A 16,956-nucleotide genomic window follows, 5' to 3' on the forward strand; every position below is an offset into this window, starting at 1 on the left:
CAAGTGAAGAAAACTACGGGGAGGCATTTATTTGTCTTAGCCTACTGTAATGTCTGTTGGACAAATAAATGCCTCCTATATATTTTAGCCTACTGTAATGTCTGTTGAATATATAAATGAAAATGTATGTTGGTAGCTTCATAAACCAGTAAAACCTTTATTAATTACCTAAACTACAACTTTATAAATCATTCAATAACAATAACGCGTCAGTTGACCCGACGCAAGACTAAATTACCAAGATGGCTGACAATCGAGTCAACAACCCAAAATGATACTAAAGAGGCATTTGATTAACATCTCGGATCTGACTCATGGGCTGACTCAGTAGGGATACAATTTCGCAGATCGCCAGACATCTTGACATAATTATGTAGGTAAATACTTAAAGCATTGGCATTTATATTACTTTGTGTATGTTATATGCATGTGACATACATACGGGCACTAAAATGGCCCCAATAGTGGTGTCATTGACGCCATTTCGCACGAAGGCGAGCAAAGCGTGCAGTCTACGACCAATCGCGCGAGCGATGCGTACTTATCAACCAATCGCATTGTCTCGTTTCAGTAAGGCGAGGCGCGTCAAACGTGAATATTCTGCCGAATTTTTATGAATAGCTTTTTCAAAATCTTTGTATTCCAAAGCACTTGAGAGTCTACGGTAACTTTGCACTGATTTGAAAACGAAGCGAATAACTGTCATATTTTCTCATAAATTTGATACTTTATTTAATGACATTTCCACACTACCGTCGCAAATAGTAAACAGAGTTCTACGTGCCTTTAGATGTAGTAACAATTGTACGGAACCGCGGAGTAATGAAAGTTTCGCAAGGCACGCGAAAGTAATCTCCCTAATTGTTTAATTTATTGCGTTTCATAAAACACTGTCTTCAGCTTAATGTTTAATGCAACACGGAGTGTGGACAGCAGCTGGTGATTATTGTAATCTTATTGTGTCAAAATGTCGCTGAATTGTTAAGTGACAAAAAGATGCTATTTTTTTTAGTAAATTAGTAGTTATAGTTAATAGCTTTGGTAGTTTATACTTTATAAGTAGGTATGTCAAAAAATAGTGCAAATTAAAAATGGCAACATTGATTTAAACTTTAACGATTTTTATACATATCTACTTAAAATTGCGAAAGTACCGTTTGCAATTTTAAATAATATGGCAACATTGTATTATCGCCCTGTCTTCTTACAAATAATAATAGATTTAAAAGATACAACCTACAGTTTCGTTACCTCTTAAATTTTGCTAATTTTGCCCGACTTATAACAAGCTACCGAGGTTTACCACAAGCGTACGAATCTTTTGATAAATGTTTATATTTTTGTCAGCTTTACAAGTTTATTTGCGACCGCATTCCGAATTTACAAGTTCAAGTTTCGCCGACAGCAACGATTAGAGCGTTGCGAGGGTTTCAAGGCACAAAGGTTAGACAAACTTATCCGCCGAGTGAAACACTAAATTTTTCACCACACCAACACGAACGAAATACTGACTATAAACATAAAACTAAATCAAATCTATCAATTTCTTCAATATTTAAGATTCAAAATCATAATTTATAGGTAAATTCTACTAGCCAGATTAAAGACAACAAGTTAAAGTTTGTATGAAATTACTTTGCACTCTTGGGGATAAAATTATAAAATGCAATTTTGCTATCTGTTTTCGAATAGCAAAGTGAGCCTTTACCAGTTGGTGTGGTGAAAAGTTTATTTCTCTTCAGTTTCAGTACTTGCGGTTAGCAAACTATTTAACGTACTCGCTCACGTTGGCGTGACAAAAGCTAACACTTTTAATTATACCAGCATTTGTCAACGCTCCGCACCTCATTATTCCTATACTCGATGCTATAATGTTACAACTCACCAACCATACTCATTCAAATCATGACCTTAACCCGCTGTTATAGCGCTTAAAATCGTTAACATTCGCAGACGACTTGACATTTGTGTTTTTTTTTAATGTCGCATGCTTAGCTTCTAACTCTTAAGGAGCCTTATTTCTCTATTTTTCTTTCTTATCACAACGTAAACTGTATTATACGTTGAATAAGGTTGTTAATGGGTGAATCAACTTTTTCCTGCTTTTTGCAAGAATTACCCTTACTTATTATTAGGTCTACTTTTGTGATTTTTAACCTTACCATCGTGAATAAAGATCCTTATTTCACGTATACCAATTACGGAAAAATTTAAAAACGATTCATTTTTAATTAAAACAATATGTGACCCAGTGGAAGAGACACTTTTTTCATACAAAAGTGAGGGACAGCTATGTCCACTGGGTCACTGCTCGAAACAAAGTTATAAAATAGGAAATCCTATAATTAGGTACATGTTGTATTGCGTAGCTATTATATTTGTCTTTAATATAATAATTATACATTAATTAGACTAAATCCCAATTAAATTTTCTGACCACATGTAGTCGAAGTATGCGAAATTTTCCTGGCAAAGAAAAGTTGATTCACCCTAATACAACACCGCTTTGATACGATGTTTTCAAGTTTATTTTGTATGTTTACCTATTTGTTAAGGCGAAGGGTGATATATGCAACACTAGCGCCTCTTCCGATATATGTACTTACTTATATTTTTAAAATTAGATGTTTTTTTTGTACCTAATGATGATAGACACATAAGTCTCTAAGAATCTTACCTTTATTATTTTAGAAATCATTTTAAGTATACAATTTATCGTTTTGTAGTTTATTCTCAAATTGTCTATCAAGAATATCACTTTCATATACCTAATTATGCACGATTCCGAAAACAACACACGCTTCAACATTTATTTTGCGAACCGCCAAGGAGCGGAATGCCCTGCCTGAGTCTGTGTTTCCGCATGAGTACAATCCAGGTCTCTTTAAAGCAAGAGTAAATATAAGTAGGTATCTCATAGGTAAGCGTGCTCCACCGTAGACCGCATCATCACTTACCATCAGGTGTGATCGTGGTCAAACGTCTACCAATTCATACTAAAAAAAAAACAATGAAAATGTTTACACAGTGATAATATGTCTAAAGGTGATATCTTTTGTAGAAACATAACTAATACATTATTAAATTTTGATATCAGAAAATATCGGAAGTGGCGCTAGTGTCACTCCGCCTTAACAAGTCGGTCGCCATTGTAGTGACGAATGGACCAATCAGAGCGCCGCGTCAGATTGCGCGCGCGCACCGATTTGTAAACATAATTCAATTAATGTGTTTTCATTGTTCTAGTTCCTTATCGGCTTATCGTGTCGTGTGTTAGAAATTAAAGAGTTAAATACCATTACAATCAAGTACTTGAGAAATTCTTGTATTATTTTATATTTATTTAGTCTAAGATTAATAGGTAGTAAAGATTGAGATTGTAATAGTTTTCTAGAAAGTGTTTATTAGCAGATATAATTATGGCTATTGTAGTAGTTTCCGTTCACATACTCTATCAATTTTTGTTCACACATAAAATATAGAAAATAATACATAGTTAAAAGAATCAATATCATGTTTATTTTATGTTAGCGATAACGATCAATAAAGATTGCAACAAATGTGGCAAAAAAGTTTACTAGAGCTGGGCAAAAACTAGAAGAATGACCTTTCCTAACTAAATGTATTTTCTTTCTTTCTTTCTTTCTAACTAAAGTGAAAGTAAAATCTTCCTAACATGTAAAAGTAAGGTACACATCGTAGTCTCATGTAACCTTTGATGATGATTAGGTACTTGTTGTTAGTTTTTAATGTAATTAATGTCGTTGTAATACATATATTTGTGTTATTAAGGTATATTTATCTTTTCTAAAATTTAATAAAATATGTGAGTGTGCACGGGAAAACGTCCCACTTAGTCGATTGCTATAAAATCGCTTTGTCAGTTTGTTCATAAATATAAAGATACAAGAAAATCTCGCTTTAATAGTAACCGACAAAGTGGGACGTTTTACTAAAGACAATCACATATGTTCAGTCTTTTGCATTTGACACTGACAGCTGTATTCGCACGTACAATAAACGATCGGTTTGATTATAAAAATAAATTGCAGTTGTTTTCACTCAACCCGCATTTCAAAGAAAAGGTCGAAATACCTAAAGAATGTGTTAATTATTGAACTGAATCATCTTTTCAATACATTTCATATCACGATTCACGACTTACTTTGTATCCGTATTTTTTTTAAGTGCGGTTTCATGTTGAATTGAAATTTTAATTTTTGGAAAGTGAAGACACGATTGCCTTTTGAAAAGTATTTTATAGTTATTTTGTTCCTTCCCGCCTGAGGTGCGATCCCTTATGATTTTTAAAAAACGGGAAATTATTTTATTAAAATGTTCTTGAAATATATTGACCTATTTTATAATAAAGGATGCTCCATATGCTGTAATTATATCGTTTTTGAAATTGCATAATTAAATTGAACAATATGTATAAAATTGTATGAAATTAGCCTTTCGTGTTTTACACAATTTACCTTCACTTCGTATTGTATTTTATTTAAATACAATACAATAATGTGCCTAATTAAAATCACACTACAAATAAAAAATAACTGCAATCAAAAATATTATCTTATACTTTATAAATATTGAATAGTGACAAAACAAAAGACAATAATAATACACACCCAGTACAATATTATTGTATTATTACTCTTATTGTTTTTTTTATATGTCAAGTACAATATAAAGAATACAATACCGAGAGTACGTACCATTGTATTTTTATTATATTATATATTTGACGACCGGTCTGGCTCAGTCGGTAGTGACCCTGCCTGCTACGCCGCGGTCCTGGGTTCGAATCCCGGAAAAGGGCATTTATTTGTGTGATGAGCTGATGAGCACAGATATTTGTTCCTGAGTCATGGATGTTTTCTATGTATATAAGTATGTATTTATCTATTTAAGTATGTATATCGTCGCTTAGCACCCGTAGTACAAGCGTTGCTTAGTTTGGGGCTAAGTTGATCTGGGTAAGGTGTCCCCAATATTTATTTTTTTATTTATATATCATTTCTTGTCAAGAAAGCTATAGGTATCATCAGCTAAAATGATCAGGATCACATCCATTTAACTTAGCTTGTATGTACAAGTTTCAATTCAATATATAATCTACTTTTGGAAGTTTTTAATTACAATACAGCAAAAATAAGTAGATACTTCGACAGAAATAGGTGCCTAAGTATGGATGGATGGATGGGTGGATTCTCTATTAAAATCTAGATTTAGCTGCAATTGACCTGAAGTTGAGGTTAGGTAGGTAGAAATGTCAGGTTAGCATCGCGTGAGAGAACGAGACAATGGCAATTCTGTCTCGTTAACATGTCCGGTTGACAGGGCTCTTCGCAATTCTACTAAAATTGCCGCGAGAATGAATATCGAATTTGTTTATCTCTATCGCTCTTGCATATTCGAGCGACATGCACTAAATTACTTGAGCATCGCGTGCATGTGAATTTGCTTTATTGTCTTTTGCAACTTACCTACCTCTATGGGCTCTCTGAAACTAGAAATGACACTAAAAGTTTAACTATAACACTGACTCATATACCTGTTTTTTAAAACATGCCTTTTCGTTATTTAACTCTTATCACATCGATCGAAAACTATGTTTAATTTATAACAAATTATAAAAAAAGAAGACTGGACTTTCAAACTGACATTTAACTACCGATAACACTTTTTGGACTACATATTTTTTGTTTTTTTATCTTACAGAAACATTTGCGAGCGTTATTACATATTTTTAAATTAAAGGAAAAATAAAAAAAAACACACCTCCGGCAGGGCTCGCAGTTGGGAGCGAGGCTGGCTGCGGCAAAACCAGAGGTCGCAGGTTTGAGTCCTGTCCTGCCGAAGGTGTGAATTTTTCAATTTTTCCTTTAATTTAAAAATATACATATTTTTTTATTTTTATTTTTTTGTATCATAAACAAATGTAAAGAATAATTCGGGCATCTCGCATCTGTAGATCTGTACAATGGATTTTAATGCCGATTTTTTTTTCTATTTATTTAAATTTGTAGCGTAGAATACAGAACGACCCCATGCGTCTGCGCAAGACAGCACAATGCTTCGTCCAATAACGCCGGATTAGATAATGGCGGCCAATTGAACAACACATTTAGTTGCCAACGATGTGTCGTGGTATAGGGGCCCATTAGAGCCTAAACAGGGGGGTCTGTGAATTCTGTGATCCCTATTACATAATTATGTATATTTGTATTAAGGAAGTGAGTATGTTTTTGATTTGCTCGAACAATAATTAAGTATATATTTAAAAGAAAATGATAACTAGGATACAAGGTTATATTTATAGCAGCAGAACCACCTGCAAATTACAACTACAAAGTACGATGTGACTATTCTTAGTATTCTTATGTATTACCTACAACAGGTAACAAAACTCAAGTTTTGTAGGTATCTATCCCAATTATCCCCAAAAAGGTAAAAATATTCCGCCAACCCATATAGAGGTCACGGCAAACATCAAAGAAAATATTATTTCTACATTAAAACCCGGATATTAGCCCGCCAGGCCGCCATGTTAAGTCCCACCCACGCCAAACATATAAGACAAAAACTTATCGATAATCTACCAATTAAATAGGCACCTGACCTAAAACTCACAAAGCGAGTTAATCGATGGTGAAAAAATCAATCGACTCGAATTAGGGATCGATTAACTTATCGTCTCGATATCTATGATTAGAGAAAGGTGCAGTTTTAGCTATTGTTGGGATAATTTTCTTTATTTTAATTGATTTGAAGTGATATTTTTGGCCTATTCACTATCTTCTAAAACAATGTTTAAGAAGCCAAAATTTTTTTATCTATTTATTTATTTTCTGTTTTTTTTCTAGCAATGCATCAAAGTTATTGTACAAAAGTGCCCTAAATTAGGATTAGAAAATAATTAAACAAAAATCATGAGGTCAGTTTGAGTGCCTCAAAAATTTTACAAACAATTTCAAAACATTGAATTATTTCGGAAACTTCTCTAACGTACGGGTACGAAAATATTTGCTGTCCAAAAAGAAAGTAAACTAATTTTCAAAATTTCCTCATATTTTCTAAAAAGTCTTTTTATTTTTTGGCACAGCTAGAGTCTGTTCATTCTAAGTATTCTAACGTCTGTACTTGTATTCCACGATCGATCCACTCTACTCTTTCCGAGCAGGGGGCCGATTTTTGAGTCGCACGGCGCGCGGCGTTCGAATTCAGAAAATTGTCACTGAAAATAATAGGCAATTCACCGTTTTCAACCGGTATTTTAGTGACAGTGAGACTCAAAAATACGTCTGTACCTAAACCATCTACCCGTCGACTCTACACGGTCCTAACTCTACATTCGCCCGGGTGTCGGAACATCAATTTGGGCCGACATAAAGGCTTCAAAGGGCCCGCGGTTTATTTACAAAAACTGCCCTATAATTCGGCGGGGTGTCCAAATTCGAGGTTATTAAATAATGACCCGCTGCCGACGACGGACTAAAACAAGGTGCGCCGATTTTGAAGTTGTTACCTAGTCGTTTGATATGAAAGGTTTTTTTAGAGGCATGATCACACAGATTTGAGACATGAATTTTTACTTGAAATATAACACTTAAAGACCCACTGCCACAAGTAAAATCTAATAAATAGTGCGCTTTTTCTATGTAGTATGTAGAACCTCAAAATGTTCACTAACTACTAAATACTTACTGTATATTTCTATGTCCTAAATTGTCTTATGTACCTACAATAAAGTGTTTACGTACATACATGTTCAATTATAGTGTACCTACTAGCTTCGCACGCGTTAGAAACAGACAAAAAGTAGCCTATGTCACTCTCCGTCCCTTCAACTATTTCCACTTAAAAAATCACGTCAATTCGTCGCTCCGTTTGGCCGTGAAAGACGGACAAACAAACAGACACACACGCTTACCCATTTATAATATTAGTATGGATATACCACACACATTTAGCACAACCTGCCTTGTCGCGCGCGAGTCCATACATCAAGCGCGACTTCTAGTATGGACTCGCGCGCGACAAGCCAAGTTGTGCTAGAGAGGCTGGTAGTCAAAGCACCTCAAATATTTTCAGAGATGCGAAGACACATAGGTATATCTATCATAAAACGACTTTTGTCTTACCGGAGTAACCAGGAAATGGCTCCAACTGATATTTTTCTTTCAGAAATTCAAGAAAAAGAATGTTGCGAGTCAATTTAATTTCCAACCACCTTTAATCTTTATAACTTGAAAGGTGCACCTTAATCAGTGGCGCACGTCATAATCATAACCCGCAACCTTCACAGATGGACAAGATAGGACAGGATCCGAATAATATAATTAAATTAACATTCCCCCTCCCCCTCACACCCCCTACGAGGGAGCGGGACACACACCTTGCGACGGCATTAAGGTAAACGAATACTGGCAACCCTGGCCAAGTAAACAAACGAACTCTGAGCTCACGCAACTTTAAACATTGGAAAAATAGTAAATACGTACTGTGTGTGATGTGATGTAAATAATAGATTATAAGTGTAAACAACCATCGAAGAAACTTAGTTTGGAAGCACGGAAAGTCAAAAATTGAAGAATTACGGACTCGGTAAGAGAGCATTTTGACCGTTTCTTATTCAAAATCACCACAAACATAAAAAAATCCGGTTATAAACACGTCACATTGCGCACCATGTACAACTGATTGACATTAACACCTGACAGTTCTGACAGCAAACGCCAACTGTCAAATAACGGTCCGAATTGGAACTGTGATAGTGATCCGTATTGGACATAAGGTACGTTCGGAAACCAGATCAACAAACAAAAATATTACAAGCCGCAGAGCGAATACTTTCATTGATTTACTTCTTTTGCGACATAGAAAATTGATAAGTAATAAGGATGAATTGCCTAGGATGCGATGAGCCAATAAACGACCCTGTAGATGCCTTAAAATGTGTTATGTGCACAGATAAATACCATTATAGATGTCTTAATATAACAACAGCGACTTTTATGGCTAGTAACTATTTAATAAAAAAAAATTGGCACTGTCCACGTTGCACAAATGTTACATCTAGGCGGAAAAATGATGATACCCCAGCCCGCTCGTACCTAGAAACCTCGTTGTTAGATATGTCGGTCGAAGAATCCCATCATGAACAGACTACAGCAGGAAACACAAACAAAATATTATATGACAATTCGCAACAAAACCCCCCAGAAAGAAGCCAAAATCGTGTGACTCTAGCACAGATCGGCCATCCAGAAAGAAGCCAAAATGTTGTGACTATAGAGAAAATAGGCCAACTCTTAGATAAAAAATTGCAAGAAAATAATCAGCACTTATTAACTCATGTAGAACGCCTAATTCAATCAGGGATCAACACAGCTATTGTAAAGATGAATCAGGAATTCAATCAAAAGTTAACCGAAATCTCTGGACGTCAGGAAATGTTAATAAATGACCTTCATGATACAAAAAAGAGCATACAGTACCTAGAGCAAGAAAATCAGAAGCTGAAATCAGAATTACTCGAAATACAGAATCAGATGATTGCCACCAAGCGACAAAACAGCGAAGAATATGAAAAAAGCATTGTACTATATGGCTTGGACGAGTGGCAAAGTGAAACTGAAGCGGATTTATATGCTCGCATTAGCCACATGTTCCATGACATACTCAATATCGACATCAATGGCTTTATTGAAGCTGCTAGGAGACTCGGAAAAAAAGGATACCGCCGCCCTATAACAATCGAATTCATCAGTAAAAGAATGAAAAAATACATACTGGACAACGCATACTGCTTCAAGAACACCGGTTATGCTGTATCCAAACACCTAGATAGCCAGTCACTACAACAGAGGAAAACACAGAGAGAGTGCCTTTATAACGCCAGAAAGGAAGGAAAACGGGCCTATATAAAAAACAATCGTCTATTTGTAAACGGAGAAGAAATCATTATATCACCAGAAAGAAGAAATTACAGTACAAGGGACCTTGAAAAGACTGTCACACCTAGCAAAATAACGGAGGCAAAAATGTGCACAGAACTAACTGGAATAACAAATCGAATATCTCAGGAAAAGGCAGAAGATTGTTTTCGTACCTAAAAACTATGTTAAAATTCTCTTCCAAAATGTCCAAAGCTTGAAAAATAAAACTCACGTAATGGAATCCTTCCTGTCTGATAAAAACATCCAAGCATTATGCTTATCGGAAACTTGGATAACAGAATACCAGCAGGATCTAATCTCAATAAAAGGATACAAGTTTGCTGCAGGTTACTACAGACGCGAGTGCCAAGGAGGTGGAGTGGCGATCCTTCTTCAGGAAGATTTAAAGTATATAGAAAGAACTGATATTTGTGAACTGTCTAAAGAATGTGTTATTGAATGTTGTGCTTTGGAAATACCTGTACTTAATATCATAATCGTCCCCTTACTGCAAATACCGACTATGTGCAAAAAAGTGATTTTGAGATATTGCGATTTTAATATTTGAAGGTACGATTTCATATGATAACATGAAAAAAAATACTATTTGTATACAGCATTCTACAGCCCGTATTGTCTTGTTTAATACTTAATCGTAAAAAATATCCAGGCTGTATTTGATTGCCGATAAAACAACGATTAAAAAAAAATAGTAGCAAACTTAGTTGGTTTTTCCTGTAGAAATAAAAATGTGTATATTTATCTTATTTATACATATAAAGCAGTGTTTCCCTTTGATTAAGCTTTGCTTTTCATACACTTTACTTATGATTTGTAAAAAAATAAAAAATATACAAAAGTTTTGAACTTATTTCAAAATATATTAAATATTCTCACAAACATAGGCGGTTTTAGCTGCAGGAAATATAGCTGCTCTAATTTTATGTTACAAAACTTCACTTATCATTGTTAATTAAAGTGGTACATTTGTAATAAAAAGTTTTTTAACATTACTAACCATTAATAATACTTTATTTGAGGTTTTGAAGGGTTATTCTCAAAAAAAAAATTTTTTTTTAAAATCCTCTTCAACCGGTTTTAGGAGATTTTTCACAAAATACTTTAACCGATTTCAGTAAAATTTAACAAAAAGTAACGCAATACCATTCGCTTGAAATCACAAAAAGAATTTTACAAATCGGTTAATGCGTTTTTGGGTAATAGCATAATATGCATAGGTACTTACTACATACTAGTTCACTGTCTCAGCAATCCGAAGTCCGCCATAATTTATGTTCAAAATTTCAGTATCTACACTGTTACATTTAATATAGGTAAATAGTTTTTGTACGCTCAATAACCTGAAGTAATAGTTTATTTAAAGTTTTGTAGTAATCATTTACGCCAAAGTCACTAAAATGTAGGCGTAGATGAGGTAATAAGTTAGAAAAAGTAATGTGTAACGGTAATTACATAGGTTTCTGGGGCGATTTAAAGCAATCAAGTTTGCAATATTCTTACGCCCCCAGTTACACGCAGTGTTTTTCATCACACTAGCAATAAAAAGAATAAAAAGTATTCACGGTAGTCCAAAATACAAATTTGAACACTCCCTTGGGAAAAATACGCCTCCTGATACGCCTGCGTGCGATTGCACACTTACTGCGCAAGAGTGATAAAGAGTTATTAAACGACATGTTCATCGCTGGTGGAATTAGATACAAACACATCTGTAACACGGCTGACAATGCTAGACAAACTATAACTGAACTTAAGCCTGGTACCCACTAAGCTCGCCGAGTCGAATCTCATTAATTCGCCTTTTGCATTTCTTATGAAACTACGTCCATTAGCGACGCGTCGAATCGGTTTGATCGTTCATTGTAAATGTATGCAGGGCTAGATTCGACGCGGCTCGACTCCACCTAAGTGTCCTCAAGGCTTTATGCAGCCTTTGTGACAGAGATTTCATACCTAAAGAGTATCATGGGTGGTTTCAATCACTTAATACTGCAGTTGGTGAAGTGGTACACAGTTGTGACATCTGAAGTCTACTCGTACCGTAGGTATGCTAGTAAGTAAAGTAAAGTTTATTCTATGTTAACTGTGTACATAAGATGGTATGATATACAGAAAATACAGTATCAACAGTTGCCCATTTCATATCATCTACAATATCAATATCATCTAATTACGTCTACAATACAGTTACTTTGGCGCAGTGAATTTAGTTTCGTAGGCCAAAATATTCCACTTCGAGTTGTTAAAACAATGATACATGTTATGCGATTACTCACAGACGTCTGAACCGATTTGTATTATGTATCGTAATTCAAAGATTAATTTAAGGTTATTTGCCAACCAGCTTAGGTTACCAAATTAAAATTAGTATAAATTAACTTTGCACTAATGCAATCCACAAGATTTTGTGGATAAAATGCAACTCTCTCGTCCGTTTTTGAAGAACTAAGAGAGCCTTTACCAGTCGGTGAAGTGGCAAAAAAAGATTTGATTTAAATGTAACACTGTAATTAGTAACGGTCATCGAAGTTATGAAACATAAATTTAAACTAAATTCGATTCCTGTAGCTTAAACCGTTTGTGTTATTGTAATTTTAACCGACTTCAAAAAAAGGAAGAGGTTCTCAACGCACGCTAATCACAAGACATCATACGAAAAACGAAGCTTAATTTAACAGACAAACAATGGGTTATATGTATAAAGAAGAGAAATATACAAACATTTATTTCTACAGGAAAAACCAACTAAGTAGGTATTCGACTGTTTCATTAAATCGTATTTGATTGTCAACTAAATACATTCTGAATATATATACGACAAAGTAGTAAACAAAAAAATACAGGTTCTAAAATGCCATACACATAACGTACATTTCTTCATGTTTTCATATAAAACTTGCCTTCAAACTTTAATACCGCATTATCTCAAAATCGCCTATTTACACATAGTCGGTATTTGCAGTAATAGACCGTTATCCTTTCCTTCGTCACATTACATGCAAAACCAATTATAGTCCCTATAGAACTTTTTGGTAGAATGACATTGCTGATGTTTGTAAACAAACATCTTCTGGAAAAACATCTTAAAGACATTTGGTGTGTTTAGCCTGGCTTAAAATAAAGAATTTTGTTGATAGTTTTATTTGCAAAAATCAAATATGTACATATTAAACTTTTTTGTAGAACATAAGATGGCTACTTTAACAAAATGTTTAAATGCAAAAAAACACTATACACCATTAAAAGGTTCTACTTGGCGGATAAAGCATAAAAGTTTATATTAAATATTCATATCACATTCTGGCAGTTTATAATGCAACAAATTGACCATTAAGTAACTTTATGCGACAGCTATCTTTTGAATGCAGCGTCGTATCAATACATGGGTTTTAACATATTGTAGCCCTTGAAAACCTTATTCTATAGGTGCTAAAAACTCGATTTCGTCAAAAAGTCACTTAGTCGGTATTTGCATTAATGGGACGCATTCTAATAAATATATACAGGCCTGATCGAGATGTAAATATATTCTTTGAAACGCTTAGTAAAATCTTACAAAAAATTAAGCCAAGAGATCGAAAGAAATGTATAGTTATTGGAGGAGACTTTAATATAAATATGCTGATTAATTCAAAAATATCTCAAAATCTTGTGAATCTGATGGCCTCAGCCAATTTGACTTTAATTACAAAAGAACCTACTAGAATTACAAGCAAAACATCGACATGTATTGATTTAATTTTTACAAATTCACTAAAAGACACTTCTGTAACAATTCAAGAACACGGAATATCAGACCACAAAAGTGTATTATACAGGCAACAAATTCCTAACCCAATCAAAAAAACAAATAAGAAATGGTATAGTTTAAGGCGAATATTTAATGACAACGACATTAATAGTTTTAAGGTCGCGTTACAAAATATAACATGGGGACAAATAATATCTCCGCGTAAGACTTTAAATGAAAACTATAATGATTTTGAGAACAAATTACAAGAAACATTAAACAAGTGCATTCCAATAAAACGGGCGCGAGTGGGAAATAAAAATGAAAAATCGTGGCTGACTCCCGGGCTAAAGAAATCGTGTAAACACAAACGACAACTAAAAATATTAGTAAATCAGTCACAGAACGAAGTCTTACGAAAGCATCATAAAGCGTATTCAAAAATGCTTAAAAAATGTGTACTTCTATCAAAAAGACTTCGTTTCATAGGCCAAATGACTAGATCATCGAATAAAATGAAAACAATGTGGAACGTTATCAAGGAAACAACGAACAAAGGAGAAAATAACTTAAATATTAAAAACCTCACCCTAAATATTGAAAACCGGCTGACAGATTCTCCAGAGGAAATAGCAAATTCTTTTAATAAATACTTTGCCACAGTAGGAGATTCGTCATGTTTGCATGATAAACCTTGCGGTAGACCGACAAAAAATCCACCTATAAACTCTATGTATCTTAGCCCCGTAACGGAACGAGAGGTATCAAATATTATACAGAGCTTAAAAAATAAACGTAGCTATGGGATAGACGAAATACCGTCCACGTTAATTAAAACATGCAAAGAGGAGTTAGTACCGCCCTTAACCGAATTAATTAATCGATCATTTAGCAAATAATCGATGGAATCAGGCGTTACTTTGCGGAAATCCATGTTAATCGTAAACTAGAACTTTCCTTTGCTAATCCGCGAATAGATAACGTGCAAGTCAATCAGTGCTAACCTGTTATAATTACTTGCGTATTTTTTTACATGCAATTAATTTTCCCACCCTCCCACCGCAAAAATAAAAATAAATACGCAAATAAATATAACAACCCACCACCAAAAATACAAAACTCCAAACTAAGCTTGTGGAGTTTTGTATTTTTGGTGGTGGGTTGTTATATTTATTTGCGTATTTATTTTTATTTTTGCGGTGGGAGGGTGGGAAAATTAATTGCATGTAAAAAAATACGCAAGTAATTATAACAGGTTAGCACTGATTGACTTGCACGTTATCTATTCGCGGATTAGCAAAGGAAAGTTCTAGTTTACGATCATTTAGCGAAGGCAGTTTCCCGGAAAAACTCAAAATAGCTAAGATAAGACCGATTTTCAAGAAAGGAGGAAAAAACACAGAACTCACGCAGTATAGACCAATAGCTCTATTACCGGCAATGTCAAAAATTTTCGAGAAAGCAATGTCCACCCGCCTTTACAAGTACCTAGAAAAAAACAATATCTTTGACAAAAATCAATACGGTTTCAGGAAAAAACATACGACCACTCTAGCTGTATATAACTATGTTCAAGCAATATTCGACCACATAAACAATAAGAGTTACGCCGTCGGTATCTTGCTTGACATGTCAAAAGCGTACGACAGAGTGCGCCACGATATACTATTAGATAAATTATATAATTCCGGAATAAGGGGAAATGTCCACAAATGGTTTAAATCGTATTTAGAAAACCGTAAACAATATGTGCAAATAGACCATTATAATGACGTCTTAAAAGAAGTGCAAACCATTAAATCGGAAATATGTTACGCCAGAGGTTCAATACCACAGGGTAGTGTATTGGGATGCATACTATTTCTGATATACATAAATGAGCTGCCAAAATCATTAGACACAACCTGCGTAATGTTTGCGGATGACGTGTCTTTGATGTTCAACAGTTATGATAGCGGCCACTGTAATGATAAATTAAAAAGCACACTCACGACAGTAGACAATTGGCTTGTGGATCATAATTTAGAAATAAATTTCAAAAAAACTAAAATTATTCAATTTCGTCCACACCAAAAAATCCTTTAGACCTTAACCTAACATCAAGTAACGGACAAATAGAAGAAGTAGAACACTTTAATCTACTAGGTATCACAATAGACACGAACCTGAATTGGAAAATGCACATCATAAACACAAAGGCAAAATTAACAAGATTTACCTATGCGCTCGGAATTTTAAAGAGTAATACAAATTATGAAACGGCCCTATCAGCATATTACGCTCACGCTTATGCCTGGCTCCGCTACGGAGTCATTTTGTGGGGAGCAAGCACAGATGCTGATGACCTGTTTATATTGCAGAAAAGGTGCCTGCGCATTCTCTTGAATATGTGGCAAGGAGAAACATGCAAGCCCTATTTCAAAGAGCATAAATTACTCACTCTTCCATCCATTTATATTTTGGAGGTTGGCATATTCGTTAGGGACAACATGCACTTTTTCCGCCAAATTAAAGATGCGCCCTATAGAAGAATGGTAACTCGACATGAGAATAGACTAGGCCTACCAAAATCAAATTTAACTATGCACAGTAACAGTCCATATGTTAGATTTATAAAAATTTATAATAAAATTCCTGAAAGAATAAAAGCTGAGACAAAAGTCCATCTATTCAAACGTAAATTTAAAAACCTGCTTACAGAAAAGGCCTATTACAAAATAAACGACTTTTTAAATGATAATAATTTGACATAAAATATAGGTTAGATGTAAGTGACAACGTGAATTCAATGTTTCTATAATTAAATTGATGTATAACCTAAATTATAAATATCTAATGTGACTGAATGTATAATACTAGAACTGTTAATAAATATACCTATGCATGTATAATTAGTAAAATTCAATAACATAATGTATGACATTGCAATGCCCTGCCAGGGCCCATATGACTCTGAATGTACCTAGTTGTTAAGATCTGTACTACACTATGGTTGCAATAAATAAATGACTAAATGACTAAAGGTGTAGATAATACTTGTAAAACAAAAGTTAATAAAAAATATTGATTGGGTTTTGAAGCGTTTGAATTTGAGTTTAACAAAGAGTTAGATATTTTAATGACGTCATAAGTTACTATGTAAGTACTTCCATAATTTTTGTGGTCGCCATATTATATACGTATTTGTATTAAGGACACCATACGGAACTTATTTAGCTATCAGTGAAGTCATTCATCGCAATGTGACCTAAATCTTAATCC

General features: G+C 34.3%; 1 protein-coding gene across 1 annotated transcript in view; it reads right to left on the reverse strand.

Annotated features, from left to right (window-relative positions):
• Positions 1-16,956, reverse strand: part of LOC125238320 (transcription factor LBX1-like) — a 109,646-nt gene that overhangs the window by 85,851 nt on the left and 6,839 nt on the right. The gene's annotated exons all lie outside the window — the stretch shown is intronic.

This window comes from Leguminivora glycinivorella, chromosome 23 (genome assembly GCF_023078275.1).
Source record: "Leguminivora glycinivorella isolate SPB_JAAS2020 chromosome 23, LegGlyc_1.1, whole genome shotgun sequence".
Classification (NCBI taxonomy): domain Eukaryota; kingdom Metazoa; phylum Arthropoda; class Insecta; order Lepidoptera; family Tortricidae; genus Leguminivora; species Leguminivora glycinivorella.